General features: G+C 36.9%; 1 protein-coding gene across 1 annotated transcript in view; it reads right to left on the bottom strand.

The window, feature by feature from the left end:
* MIPOL1 (mirror-image polydactyly 1) overlaps positions 1-12,991 on the bottom strand; it is a 366,001-nt gene that overhangs the window by 146,206 nt on the left and 206,804 nt on the right. The window lies entirely within an intron of this gene.

Here is a 12,991-nt window from a genome sequence, read left to right as displayed (position 1 = left end):
TTCTTCACTCTTTCTGCTATTGAAGTCCCAGAAGACTTCATCCATTGGTTCCATTCATCTCTCATGGCAGCTTTGAAGGGTTTGTTAATGCTGACATCAAGTGGTTGGAGCTGGGATGTCAAGCCTCCAGGTGTGACAGTAAGTTTTGTTTTTTGCTCTGCAGCAATTTTCTTTGTGTTTTTTGTTATGTGTGCCTTGAACTGATCAAGCACAAACAGGGCAGGTTTGCATAAGAGCCCACCTGGTCTTCTCCTCCAAACTTTCTCAAACCAGATCTTCATCCCATCCTGATCCATCCAACCCTTGTCATGAACATGGACAATCACTCTTTGAGGAATGTCTTCTTTTGGTATTATTTTACGTTTGAAAATTAGCAAAGGAGGCAGCTTGGTTCTGTCAGCACAACAAGTTAGAACAACTGTATAATGGCTCTTTTCATGTCCACTTGTCTTCACAGTTACAGTTTTGCCCCCTTCTTATCAACAGTTCTGTTCCTTGGGGCATCAAATCGAAGAGGGACTTAGTCCATATTTGCAATCTGTCCCAGCTCAAACTGATGTGTCTTCCAACATTAAATGACAAGACGATGATATTCAAAGACCTTCTGTTCATAGCTTTCAGGCATCGTTTGGGCAAGTCTGGTGCATGTATACATGCTTAATACATTCTGCTTCATGAACCTGAAGCACCAATTATGTCCTCCTTTGAAATCAGTAACTTCTTTTTCATCAGCAATTCTTCTTGCCTCTCATGCTGAACCATCTTTGTGGACACAGGAATTCCGATTGCCCTTTGCTCTTCAATCCATATCTTCAATTCTCTCTCTAAATCAGGCATTTGCTGACTTGTCTCTCACAGCCTTCTGCCCTGGCATTTTCAGTAGGGTTTCTTCTTCCTGTAGCCAGTCTTGGATGATTTCTCAGTAGGAGGAGGATCAAACTTACGTTCAGCAGCACTATTTCCATTCATTTTTGCAACTTGGATCACTTTTAACCTGAATTGAGCACTGTAAAAATATCTTTTCTGAGCCATTTCTGGGCACAATGTGGCAAAACATAACCTACCGTAATATACTGCTAACAAGTGTGAAACAATGAGCGCAAAGGCTACAGGCACAAAAAAGGGGGAAATGCAAGTAAAAAAATCTACAACTACTGTATAAGATGCACCCAGTTTTTAGACCCTAAATTTTTTTTAAAAAAGGTGTGTCTTATATATGGATAAATACAATAAGTTATCAGCAATTATCTCCTCAAAAAAGTTTTCTGCCCTTTTCTCATTTCTTCTCCTTCTGTCATCCTTATAATGTGAAAGTTCATATGTCTAAAGCTGTTCTTCAAGTCCCTTAAGCTATCCTAATTTAAAAAAGTTTTTTTTTCTGTAGTGGTGCAGTGGGATAAAGTGTTGACCTGGAACACTGAGGTCGCCAGTTCGAAACCCTGGCCTTGCCTGGTCAAGGCACATATGGGAGTTGATGCTTCCTGCTCCTCCCCCTGCTCTCTCTCTCTCTCTCCGTCTTTCCCTCTCTCTCTCTATCTCTCTCTCTCTCTCTCTCTCTCTCTCTCTTTCTCTCGGTCCTCCCTGAAAAAATATTGAATAAATAAAGACTTTAAAAATTATTTAAAAATTTTTTCTTTCTGACTTTGGGTGATGGGTATGCAACAGAATTGAATGACAAGATAACCTGGACATGTTTTCTTTGAATATATGTACCCTGATTTATTGATGTCACCCTATTAAAATTAACAAAAATTTATTTATAAAAAAATATATTTCTTTTTCTTGTTTTTTTGGGATAATTTCCACTACCACATATTTCAGATCACTGATCTGTTCTGTATCTTCTAGTCTGCTGCTGATTTCCTCTTGTGTATTGTTCTGTTCAGTTATTGTATTTTTCTCTGTGAGTACTGTTTGATACTTTCTTATATATTCTCTTCGTTGAAGTTCTCAATGTGTTCCTTCTTCCTTCTAGTTCACTGACCACATTTATGACCATATCACCATTACTTTGAACTCTTTATCAGGTAAAATCCTGTCTGCTGTTTCACTGAGGTTTCTTTCTGGGGTTTTACCTGTTCCTTTGTTTGGAACATGTTATTTGTTTCCTCCTTTTGTGTGAATTTCTGTGTTTATTTCTGTGTATTGAACTAAACAGTTATCTGTTTCTCACATGTCTAGAAGGAGTGGTGCTACGTATGAGAAGAATCTTAACATTTAACCTTGCCCTATCTTTTGGTTGTCTGTCAAGCTCTTTTTGATTGTTTCAGACTTGAGTCCAAAAATGCAGCCCCCCTTGGCAAACTGACCCTGGTGCTCAATGGGCATCCTGCATCCTGTTTGTGAGTTGTGGGCTCTGGTAGGGTCCAGACTGCTGTGTGGGAGGCTGGAGCTGCTTGCCAGCCATGTCTGTCAGGTCATGTGAGTGACACAGGATGGGGGCCATGCAGTTTGCCTGTCTCTGTTAGCCAGTTAAAATGGGGGTACAATTGTTAAGGGAAATAAAAAAAGATATAATGAGACGGAAGAATATACCTTGTTCTTGGTTAGGAAGAATAAATATAATCAAGATGGCCATATTACCCAAAGCAATATACAAATTTAATGCAATTGCCATCAAAATTCCAATGACACTTTTTAAAGAAATGGAGCAAAAAATCATCAGATTTATATGGAACTATAAAAAACCCCGAATAGCCAAAGCAATCCTAAAGAAAAACAATGAAGCTGGGCGCATTACAATACCTGACTTCAAACTATATTATAGGGCCACGACAATCAAAACAGCATGGTATTGGCAGAAAAGTAGACGCTCAGACCAATGGAACAGAATAGAAAACCCAGAAATAAAACCACATATATATAGTCAAATAATTTTTGATAAAGGGGCCAACAACACACAATGGAGAAAAGAAAGCCTCTTCAATAAAGTGTGCTGGGAAAACTGGAAAGCCACATGCAAAAGAATGAAACTGGACTACAGCTTGTCCCTCTGTACTAAAATTAACTCAAAATGGATCAAAGATCTAAACATAAGACATGAAACAATTAAGTACATAGAAGAAGACATAGGTACTCAACTCATGGACCTGGGTTTTAAAGAGCATTTTATGAATTTGACTCCAAAGGCAAGAGAAGTGAAGGCAAAAATTAATGAATGGGACTACATCAGACTAAGAAGTTTTTGCTCAGCAAGAGAAACTGATAACAAAATAAACAGACAGCCAACTAAATGGGAAATGATATTTTCAAACAACAGCTCAGATAAGGGCCTAATATCCAAAATATACAAAGAACTCATAAAACTCAACAACAAACAAACAAACAATCCAATAAAAAAATGGGAAGAGGACATGAACAGACACTTCTCCTAGGAAGAAATATAAATGGCCAACAGATATATGAAAAGATGCTCATCTTCTTTAGTTATTAGAGAAATGCAAATCAAAACTGCAATGAGATACCACCTCACACCTGTTAGATTAGCTATTATTAACAAGACAGGTAATAGCAAATGTTGGAGAGGCTGTGGAGAAAAAGGAACCCTCATTCACTGTTGGTGGGAATGTAAAGTAGTACAACCATTATGGAAGAAAGTATGGTGGTTCCTCAAGAAACTGAAAATAGAACTACCTTATGACCCAGCAATCCCTCTACTGGGTATATACCCCAAAAACTCAGAAACATTGATACGTAAAGACACATGCAGCCCCATGTTCATTGCAGCATTGTTCACAGTGGCCAGGACATGGAAACAACCAAAAAGCCCATCAATAGATGACTGGATAAAGAAGATGTGGCACATATACACTATGGAATACTACTCAGCCATAAGAAATGATGACATCAAATCATTTACAGCAAAATGGTGGGATCTTGATAACATTATACGAAGTGAAATAAGTAAATCAGAAAAAACCAGGAACTGCATTATTCCATATGTAGGTGGGACATAAAAGTGAAACTAAGAGACATTGATAAGAGTGTGGTGGTTATGGAGGGTGGGAGGAGAGGAAGAGGGACAGGGAGAGGGGGAGGGGCACGGAGAAAACTAGATAGAAGGTGACAGAGGACAATCTGACTTTGGGTGATGGGTATGCAACAGAAGTGAACGACAAGATAACCTGGACTTGTTACCTTTGAATATATGTATCCTGATTTATTGATGTCGCCCCATTAAAAAAATAAAATTATTTTAAAAAATGGGGGTACAAAATGACATCCATCTGCACTGGTGCCATCAAGGTAGAGCAGACTGGTAAAAATGATGCCTGCCAGTGTACCATTCCCAAAGAGAACCCCAACAGATTTCTGACCCTCTGGCAGATGCTTCAAGCCTAGGAGGTGAACTCTTTTACCTATTGTCCAGGTTCACCTCACACTATTGCTTTTTGTGTCTTTGTTTGTTCTTTTTCTGGGGCAAGTCGGCCTCTGTTCCCTATACTCTTGTGTTTCTCCTGAGCGTGAGCATGGTTCTCAAAGCCAAATGTCTTGGGGACTCATCTTTCCAGTGTAGGAGCTGAGGGCTAGGGTACCTTGTGTGAGACACAAAGACCCTACCCCTTAAGGATAAAGTCCATTTATTTATATTTATGTATATGTATTCTTTTTGTTTCTTGAGGTCTTCCCTAATATGGGTTATTGTACCAGGGAAGAAGTTTTTGGCAAGAGTATGTCTCTGCCTCTCCTACAAATCTCAACACAGCCATGGAGGTACTCAGGTAGTTCTCAAGTTCTTTTCAGAGGGAACTGTTCCATATGTAGTTGTATACTTGTTGTATCATGGAGGAGGTGAGCTCAGGATCTTTCTGTGCCACTATTTTGAACTGCCTCCCCATGCTACCTTTTTATATATCACTGATGCCTTTCCACATATAATTTACACTGTTTTTTTTTATTCTAACTCCTCAGTCTTACTCCACCCTCCACCTGAATCCTGCCCAAGGTAAAAATGCATTAAACTTCTTGCTGTACTTCCAATAATTACGTACATCACTTACATCCAGCTTCGATCCATATAATTTTATTGGCATGATGAATTCATACCTGGGAGTCACATGTATTTTCTCTTAGAAAGGGAATCATGACTGTAGCTAATCTTAGCTAGATCTCCTGCTTCTTCATGCCATTACACACTATGGTGGCTGCACCTCTCCCTAACTGTAGTAAGAATATAAATATTCTGCTGCTTACTCTGCCAAAATCTGTCTTAAAAGCATGTCTGGACAAAGATGTTCTTCTATGTTCCATAATTTTATTATGTAACAAGAAATATTCTGAAGCATATATAAGCACAATTATACTTTTAACACTCTCTAAGCAGATTATATAAAGTTATGACCAAATTTTATTGACTATAAGATGCTATGAATTTCAAAACACACCATAATTTTAAAAATTTGAAAATCAGGCCAATTATACTTCTAAGATATCATCTCTTATAACAAGCATATAGCTCTGTTAGAGTGTGAAATGATATCTAAAAATATTTCCCTCCTCAAAACAATAAAATTTTCACCAAAAAACGTTTCCTGCCTGTAGCATATATTTTCAAATTTTTCTCATCTCTTCATCCCATTCACACAAAATCTCCACCTTGTCCTTTTCTGTTCAGTATTCTCTGTTAAATAAAGAAAATTACAATATTTATAAACCTTTCTTTTTCTTTACATAGGGGGAAACGTTTTGTCTGTCGTCTCCAATGGTGTACTCTACCATTTTACACGTCTTCTCACTGCCTTTCATACTTGCCTCCTGACATGTAAAAGGCATTGTTTGAAACACCTGGAAGGAGCCGCTAAACTAATACCGGGTGAAATAATGGAACCAAATTGTCATCTGATAATAGTTATGGATAACAATGGAAGTTTACAATATAATCAGTATATGTTTTACAAGTTCAGTATTCTCTCAGTATACCTTAAAATTTTTTTGGTAACATCTTTTGTTCCCTCCACTTTCATTGAGATATAATAGACCTACAACACTGTATTAGTTGTACAATATAATGATCGAATGTAAGTATGTATTGCAAAATGATTACCACATAAGTTTAGTTAACATTCATTACCTCACATAGTTACATTGTTTTTTTTCTTGTGACTCTAAAATGTTCTCTCTTGGCAACTATCAAGTATATGATACTATAGTGTTAACTTTAGTTACTACACTGTACATTGCATCCCCAGAACTTATTTACCTAAGTGACTGAAAAAATGCTATTAAGTTAGTCATATACTTAAATGTCTCATTCTTAAAGTAATATCTTAAACAGTGCCATCAGATAGGACAATCATTTATACTTCTACTGCATTAGAAATAAGCTATAGGTCCTGGCCGGTTGGCTCAGCGGTAGAGCGTCGGCCTAGCGTGCGGAGGACCCGGGTTCGATTCCCGGCCAGGGCACACAGGAGAAGCGCCCATTTGCTTCTCCACCCCTCCGCCGCGCTTTCCTCTCTGTCTCTCTCTTCCCCTCCCGCAGCCAAGGCTCCATTGGAGCAAAGATGGCCCAGGCGCTGGGGATGGCTCTGTGGCCTCTGCCTCAGGCGCTAGAGTGGCTCTGGTTGCAACATGGCGACGCCCAGGATGGGCAGAGCATCGCCCCCTGGTGGGCAGAACGTTGCCCCATGGTGGGCGTGCCGGGTGGATCCTGGTCGGGCGCATGCGGGAGTCTGTCTGACTGTCTCTCCCCGTTTCCAGCTTCAGAAAAATGAAAAAAAAAAAAAAAAAAAAAAAAAAGAAATAAGCTATATTGTTTCCTTAGAGTTTTGTCTAGTAATTTAGAATGACAGACAAAATTAACATCACTGAACACTAATTTGTTTTGGAGTCTGTGGAGAAACCACTTTTATCTGACTTTAAAATCTTGTTGTGTTTGGTTTGAATGTGTTTTTAATGGTAACAGTATTATATATGTAGTTAAGCCTTCCTTTGCTAACTCCAAGACCATTAATGTGTTTTTATTAATCAGAGAACAGAGGCATTTGATCTTATGTGTGATATCTGCTAAATAAAGAAACATACAGTATATAAATAAAGTCACAAAACCAAAAAATTTTAGACCTAAAAAGATCTTAGAGGTAATAAGAGTCCCCTACTTTTATAGGTGAGAAAATTGTTGCTAATACAACATGTTTAGGAAAATATTTGGAAACTGTCCAAGGTTTCATAGCTGCTTAGAAAGGAAAGTAGGAACTAGAATAGGAGTACCTAAAACCATTGCTTACTCTACTCTGTGAAACTACATTTTCAATGTGATAGAATTTAATATGTATGTTAGTTGTTTTAACAGAACTGTTTTAAAGAGTAACTATAAATATATAGACTACATTATTAAGCACATCCATAAGATATCTAATTAGATATTTTCAAACAATAGGTTTAATTAAACAATTGCTCAAACAATATAACCATTGCCATCCTAGTATTTTTAGCCTCAGAAGCAAGTTAAAAACCTATTAAAAAAGATACTAAGTATCTTATAAAAGGATATCTAAAAAAAATTTAAAGCTACTATCAGAGGAATAAAAATAACCAGACTTCAATGACACCGCCCCTTTACAGAAACTTGGACTGCTTACCACAATACACTACCAAAGTGTACTGCAGGGGTCTTTAAAGGTGTTTCTTCAGAGGTTGCTTATGTTTTGTCCCCCTCTCAAGCCTCCCAGAGAGGGATGAACCAGACTCCTACTCAAAAGCAGTCAGAGAGGCACTATCTAGAGATTCAGTGACATGAGAAAGGGAAGGAAACAGTTTGTAACAGAAACAGAAATTAAAACATTCACAGGCAGAGAATGATCAACGGGCAGGAAACAGAATCCAGACAAAGGGAGAGTCGAGAGAAGTATGCCAGAAATAGTACAGCACAATGATTAGGTTGTTTCACACGTGGGTTGGACGACCAGCAATTAGCTCTGTAACTCTTAAGTTAGGGCCTCTATACCTCACTTTTCTCTTTGGTAAGATGGGGGTGACAATTCCCATCTCAAGGATTATTATGCAAGGATAAAATGAGATAACTTATAATGTAGGCACATCAAAGTGAACAAATATGTAAGCTGTAAAATAGACACAATTGAACCTTCCATGTTAAGTTACCGTGGAAACTGATGTCAGTAAGGAATAGTATTGAATCAAGCAACAGGTGAATACAGTAGAAGAGATTGGGCTTAAGGTGCAAGTTCAAGTCGAGAGCAGGGTTATTAAGGTCCAGAGAGTAAATATTTTAGACTTGTAAACTATAGTTTCTGGTACAACTCTCAACTGTTGTTGTAGATGAAAGCAGCCATAGATATTATGTAAATGAATAGGCATAGCTTTGTACCAATAAAACTTTATTTACAAGACCAGGTAGCCAGTCCAAGGATGATAGTGTGCAGACTATGGATATAGAATATAAGAGAACACAGGTTTGCACAGAGCCCAAAATATCTCTGTTGGTCTTTATATGTTTTCGGTAACTTGTCAGGTACCTGAAAAACTGAGACATGGATATGCTGTCCACATTTTCAATACACTTGTTTTGTCTAAAATGAACATGTTTCTAAAGCTAAGAAACGAAATACCTGAAATTCACACTGTTCTAGAACAGTTTCTTCAGGATATATACTGACAGTAAGGGCAGAGGTAATTGTGGCATGACCACGTGCTTGCACGGTAGCACTGCACTGTGACAGGAAACCAGCTTGCCATGCAAGCATGATCTCACCTATTACAGAGCAAAGCAAATTTTAAAAATCCCGTAGCTTTACGTCACTTTAGTTTCTGTTAATTAAATGCTAGTGTAGTTTCAACAACATTCTTTTTATTAGTATTTTCATGGCATATCTTTTACAGTCCTTTTGATTTCAATCTCTTTTATATGCCGAGGTTTAGATATGATTTTTATAAATAGTGCATAGTATTTTCTTCAGCCTAACACTTTTTAAAATTGAATTTATTGGGGTGATATTGGTTAGTAAAACCATACAGGTTTCAAGTGTACAACTCTGTAGTATATCATCTGCACACTGCATGGCGTCCTCGACATCCATGTGTCTCCTTTGCCAATTCCCGCTTCTCCCACCTGCTTTTACCTCTGGCAATCACCATACTGTTGTCTGTGTTTAATTTGGCGGGGGGCGGGGGGGCTTCATCTCTTTTCTTTTTCACTCAGTCCCCAAAATACCCTCCCCTCTGACAGCTGTCAGTCTGTTCTCTGTATCAATGAGTCTGTTTCTGTTTTGTTATTTTGGTCATTATATTCCATGTATAAGTGAAATCATATGGTATTTGTCTTTCTCTGCCTCCAGTCTAACACTGTCTTTTAACTGGAACCTCTGATCCTCTCACATTTAACCGAATCACTAATAAATCTGGGGTTGAGTATCAAATTTTATTATGTTTTTTATTTATCCCACTAGTCCAATTACTTTTTTTAAAAAATCATGTTATATTGCTATCTTTTGGATTATTTTATAGTCATCCCATTTCCCACTCTTCAGTTTTTGATGTTATACATTCCTTTAAGTTCTTTTAATGGTTATCTCAGAAATTATAAGATATAAGACTGACATAAAAATTTATAATCCTGGAAAATGAGAGGACCTTAAAACCTTACCTATTTATTTGGTACTTTAAAACATGTATTCTTATTCATTATTTTTAGGTTTAAACCTCAAAGAACACAATATTATTTTTTTAGACAATATGCATATATATTTGTCACTTCTCTTTTATGCTTCATTACTTCCAGTTGGGAGGGTTTTTGTTTTTTTTTATAGAATCATGTTCCTAATTTTAAATAACAGCTCTTCAAAGTTTCTTTACTGAAGATGAGTTACTCAATTTTTAGCTGTCTGAAAATGTGTTTATTTCCTATCTTTCTTGGAGGATATCCATACCGGGTATTTAATTCTAAATTGCCAGTTATTTCCTTTCAGAACACTTAAAGTATTATTATCATGTGTCCTGATTTCCACTGCACTGTTGAAAAGACATCTTTAAGCCTAAGTGTTGTTCATTTAAAAGTAATCTGTCTTCTTTCTTTGGAGGGCTACTTACTCATTTTCTCTTTAATGTTAGAATTCTTCTATTTCATTATGAGCATTATGATGTGATGAGTATCTCTTTTTTATCTAGTAGATGAGTATCTTTTATCAGTTTCAGAAAAATGTCATTCATTTTCTATTCTAACAATGCTTTTCCTAGATTGTCTATACTTTCTTGTTTGGGAGCCAAATTAAATGCTTGTTGTACCATCTTACTCTAAATTTCCTAACTTTGTTTCATCTATTGGTGTTATATTGTGGGTAATTTTTCAGGTATATCCCAATTCATATGTCTTGCAGCTCACTGATTCTTCAGTTTTGTGTAATCTGATATTTAACTTCTCAAGTATTTTATTTAAAAAAATATATTTTTAAAACCTGATGTGATTCTTTTATATATTTGCCTAGTGTTTCCTAGAAAAAGTTTGTGGTTTACTCACAGTTGAGATTCATATCCTATTTATTTAAATATTCCTTGAAGCATTTCATAACATCTACTCTATAGTCTTTAGATAACTTTATTGTTTGGTATGTATGCACACAGTATGAAAGTGTGTTCTTCCACTGGATCTGTTGTGTCCGTTGACTATCATTCATGATGGTTTTTTTCCTTATGTGCTTGATTGATCTTTGGTTGTGAATTTGTATTTTCCTGATTATCATCTATGGGAATCCTAACTAAATTGATGATCCTTTCCCATAAGAAGGGTTTGTGTCTGTTTCATCAGGGAACCAGGGGAGACAGTTCCTAAATAAAGTTCAAGAAGTCTGGCTTAATGCTGGTGTTTCTGGCACAGGCTTCTACCCTTGCTGCTAGTCCAAGAGGTGGGACCCTAACTAAAGATGAAAGTACTTCTATACAGTTTTTCCCTTGGTACATCTGTGGACCATCTGTTTGCTTACTATTGAGAGGGGGTGTCTTTGGTTCGATTCCCAATGTTTTTTGGGTTTTTTTTTACAGAGACAGAGAGAGAGTCAGAAAGAGGGATAGATAGGGACAGACAGACAAGAATGGAGAGAGTAGAGAAGCATTAATCATTAGTTTTTTGTTGCAACACCTTAGTTGTTCATTGATTGCTTTCTCATATGTGCCTTGACTGTGGGGCTATAGCAGACCGAGTAACCCCTTGCTCAAGCCAGCGACCTTGGGTCCAAGTTGGTGAGCTTTGCTCAAACCAGATGAGCCCGTGTTCAAGCTGGCGACCTCGGGGTCTGGAACCTGGGTCTTCCGCATCCCAGTCCGACACTCTATCCACTGCACCACCACCTGGCCAGGCTCGATTCCCGATTTTTGAAGTAAAGTTTTTGGAAGATTTCTTCTCTTTTTTTCTGAGTCTGGAGATGAAATTTACCTTTGTCCAGGACCTGGCACATGACCAGCAGGAGGGTCCCTGCAGTGTCTTTTCACCACACTGTAGGAAGTAGACTGCTATACTAAAATGTAACACAGATTATACTATCAAAAATAAATCAAATTGACTTTATAATTTAATGCTTGAATTTTTACATTTGGTCTATTCATTGGGATTATTTATTCTAATATTTTTCCCAAACTGCTTTTAAATGGAGAAATAAAAGGGAAGGTTTGGGACTGCTATTTGCAAGCCCTTCTCTGAAACAACCCACTGTGGGCTGGTCTTGTCTAAAACCCAAATGTATAAAACAAGTAAAAGTTTGGATATAGTTACCCTAATGATACTTTTCTCTTTTAACATTGTTTTTATGGCAGTATCGAGATACAAAGATTGGCTACATAAGAATTTTGATCAGTTGGTTAAGAGTATCATAATATTAATTTCTAATATCCTATTAAGGTTTATATTAACTTGTGTGACACCATAGTATTTCTTTTGCTTCCTGTCTTTAAACAACAGTCTTATTCTATACTAAACACAACACAAACTAAGAATTAAAAGTACTTTAAACAGTTTAATGGTCAGAATCACTATAGCAGTGAGTACGATTGAGTGATAAACTCAATAAAGTCATAGCTTGTCATGTGTCTGATCTCCAATAACTGCCACATATAATTTAATACACAGAAGTTTTATAGTATTACCTTTTTAAAAAGGAAGAAGATAATTTAAATATATCATTTAACTGATAAAGTGTTGAAAACTAGAGATTGAAACATTCCCCATAACTTCCCTTAACAGTAAGAACCCATGAGGAAAAAAGAATTCACAGGTTGGGAGAACCACTTGTTAGGAAATGATTTACCTAAATCCTCTCAGTTTTTCAGGTTATAAATAAAAGTGTCACAACCAGAATCTGAACCCAGAACTCTTGACTTTCAGTTCAGTAAATAATCCTGAGTTTGTGCATTGACTACTTTGCCAATCGCTCCTCCAAATTTAAACATGCCAATATATCCCATTGTGATGACTCCAGGGGTGATTCTGTTTACTCCCATTTCTAGCTCTTTTTCCATTCATTGTCATTTACTTTCAAATCTTCTCTTTGTATTTTTTATGCTTAAGCCATCATAAAATATTTGTATATCATTTACATTTTAAAAGTCATTAGTAATTTTACATATTTATTTTGAACCATTTCTTTGTGTATTAATTCAGACTGTGGAAGCTTTATCTTTGCATCGAATGAAACCCATTCTCAGGAAATACTATCATGATCTTATGTTTGTTGCTAGTTAGATCCAGTTAGATCAGGGGTCAGGAAACTTTTTGGCTGAGAGAGCCATGAACACCACATATTTTAAAATGTAACTCCGTGAGAGCCATAAACGACCTGTGTACGTTATGCATTATCCAATAAAAATTTGGTGTTGTCCCGGAGGACAGCTGTGATTGGCTCCAGCCACCCGCAACCATGAACATGAGCGGTAGGAAATGAATGGATTGTAATACATGAGAATGTTTTATTTATTTTTTTTATTTTTTATTTTTTTTGCATTTTCTTTTCTGAAGCTGGAAACAGGGAGAGACAGTCAGACAGACTCC

This window comes from Saccopteryx bilineata, chromosome 4, assembly GCF_036850765.1.
Source record: "Saccopteryx bilineata isolate mSacBil1 chromosome 4, mSacBil1_pri_phased_curated, whole genome shotgun sequence".
Lineage (NCBI taxonomy): Eukaryota > Metazoa > Chordata > Mammalia > Chiroptera > Emballonuridae > Saccopteryx > Saccopteryx bilineata.
This window is presented reverse-complemented; position numbering and strand designations above follow the sequence as displayed.